Source organism: Ovis aries, chromosome 20, assembly GCF_016772045.2.
Source record: "Ovis aries strain OAR_USU_Benz2616 breed Rambouillet chromosome 20, ARS-UI_Ramb_v3.0, whole genome shotgun sequence".
NCBI lineage: Eukaryota > Metazoa > Chordata > Mammalia > Artiodactyla > Bovidae > Ovis > Ovis aries.
The window spans coordinates 24,417,423-24,420,158 of NC_056073.1; the positions used below are offsets into that span (position 1 = coordinate 24,417,423).

At 43.3% G+C, this 2,736-nt stretch overlaps 1 non-coding gene across 1 annotated transcript; it reads left to right on the forward strand.

The window, feature by feature from the left end:
• Positions 1 to 2,663: 2,663 nt before the first annotated feature.
• TRNAE-UUC (transfer RNA glutamic acid (anticodon UUC)) lies at positions 2,664 to 2,736 on the forward strand. The gene has a single exon. It is a non-coding gene; the product is annotated as a tRNA-Glu (tRNA).

Below are 2,736 nucleotides of genomic sequence, written 5' to 3' on the forward strand. Positions count from 1 at the left end.
TTCATTTTCTGAATGCTGAGCTTTAAGCCCACTTTTTCACTCTCCTCTTTCACTTTCATCAAGAGGCTTTTTAGTTCCTCTTCACTTTCTGCCATGAAGGTGGTGTCATCTGCATATCTGAAGTCATTGATATTTCTACTGGCAATCTTGATTTCAGCTGTGCTTCTTCCAGCCCAGCGTTCTCATGATGTACTCTGCATAGAAGTTAAATAAGCAGGCTGACAATATACAGCCTTGACATACTCCTTTTCCTATTTGGAACCAGTCTGTTGTTCCATGTCCAGTTCTAACTGTTGCTTCCTGACCCACATATAAGTTTCTCAAGAGGCAAGTCAGGTGGTCTGATATTCCCATCTCTTTCAGAATTTTCCACAGTTTATTGTGATTCACACAGTCAAAGGCTTTGGCATAGTCAATAAAGCAGAAATAGATGTTTCTCTGGAACTCTCTTGCTTTTTCAATGATCCAGCGGATGTTGGCAATTCGATCTCTGGTTCCTCTGCCTTTTCTAAAACCAGCTTCAACATCTGGAAATTCACATATTGCTGAAGCCTGGCTTGGAGAATTTTGAGCGTTACTTTACTAGCATGTGAGATGAGTGCAATTGTGCAGTAGTTTGAGCATTCTTTTGCATTGCCTTTCTTTGGGATTGGAATGAAAACGGACCTTTTCCAGTCCTGTGGCCACTGCTGAGTTTTCCAAATTTGCTGGCATATTGAGTGCAGCACTTTCACAGCATCATCTTTCAGGATTTGAAATAGCTCAACTGGAATTCCATCACTTCCTCTAGCTTTGTTCGTAGTGGGGCTTTCTAAGGCCCACTTGACTTCACATTCTAGGATGTCTGGCTCTAGGTGAGTGATCACACCATCATGATTATCTTGGTCGTGAAGATCTTCTTTGTTCAGTTCTTCTATGTATTCTTGCCACCTGTTAATATCTTCTGCTTCTGTTAGGTCCATACCATTTCTGTCCTTTATTTAATTGAAGTATAATTGATTTATAATGTTAATTTCTACTGTACAGCAAAGTGATTCAGTTATACATATATATATACATTCTTTTTTATATTCTTTCCATTATAGTTTATCACAGGATATTTAATATAGTTCCCTGTGCTACCCAGTAGGATTTTGTTTATCCATTCTCTATATAATAGCTTATACCTGCTAACCCCAACAGCCAAATCCATCCCATGGACTATTTGTTGATTCCAATCAAGATGAATTATTTCCCCTTCCAGAGTAGGAGTTTAGTGAAGTTAAGCCGGGTCTTCTTCAAGAGGTGGTGCTGTACCAGGGACATAGTGCTGGTCTTTGGTAGCAGCTGCAGCTAGAGCAGGCTTGCTGAGTGTGAGCTGGGGCTGTTGAGCCGATACCTGCCTTCCATCCCTCCAACTGCGGCTACTTTGTTGTGCCAACAGTTGAGGCACAACAAAGAGGCTGGCTGATATCAAGTGACTGAGTCATTCTGTCTCCTTAATGTGAGATATCTTCTGTGGTTTAGCTAAGAGTTCTGGGAGTGAAAACTGACTCAGATATAGAAACTGCATGCGGGAGGGATCATGAGTTTGCACTGGGGAAGCTGCCCTTAGCCTCTTGATCATTCATCCTTGATTATTTTGATTGGATAGATTGAACAGTTCTTTTGTTGTTACCCATTTATCTTGCCCATAAGGATGATCTGTTCTGTTAACCATCTCCACAGCTTTCTGTGTGGGCAAAGGTCCATATAGTCAAAGCTATGGTTTTTCCAGTAACCATGTATGGATATGAGAGTTGGACCATAAAGAAGGCTGAGCACCAAAGAATTGATGCTTCTGAACTGTGGTGTTGGAGAAGACTCTTGGGAGTTCCTTGGACAGCAAGGAGATCAAACAAGACAATCCTAAAGGAAATCAACCCTGAGTATCCATTGGAAGGACTGATGCTGAAGCTAAAGCGCCATACTTTGGCCACCTGATGGCCTCACTGGAAAAGACCCTGATGCTGGGAAAGACTGAAGGTAGGAGGAGAAGGGACAACAGAGGATGAGATGGTTGGATAACATCACTGACTCAATGGACATGAGTTTGGGCAAGCTCCAGGAGAAAGTGAAAGACCGGGAAGCCTGGTGTGCTGCAGCCCATGGAGGTAGCCAAGAGTCAGACGTGACTGAGGGACTCAACAGCAACAACAGCTTTCTGCAGGTCAGACCCTTCTTGCTGCCTCTCCAGCTTTGCCTCTCACTGCAACAGCTGAATGTACTTTGTTTCTAATGGTTAAGTCACTCTCATGACCTCTTATATTTCAGGCTGTTATCATTCCCATCAAGGAGCTCAGTTTTATAATGACATCTCTCACCATGAGCTCTGGACCATAAAGGAGAGCCCCCAGTGCATTTCTCAATGAATCTTATATCCCTCTTACCATATCCTGCCTTGCTACTTTGGTAAATGTCCTTTTGGCCCTCACATGGTAAACCTGGTTCAATTTCCCGCCTCATCTAATAAATCCACTCAAGTATACCCCCTTCTAGAGATATTTGGTTCCTTTTCCCACTGCCTAAAAAAGAAGTTCCAGCATTTATTGCTCATTGAGTGTGGGCATCACTTTTCCAAGTGCCAAGGAGACATCTGAGCGGTATGTTCTGAGGGGTTCTAACAGTCCTATTGGCTGGGGAGTTCCCTGATGGCCCAGTGGTTAGGCCTCTGCACTTTCACTGCCGAGGGCCCAGGTTCAATCCCTGTTTGGGGAA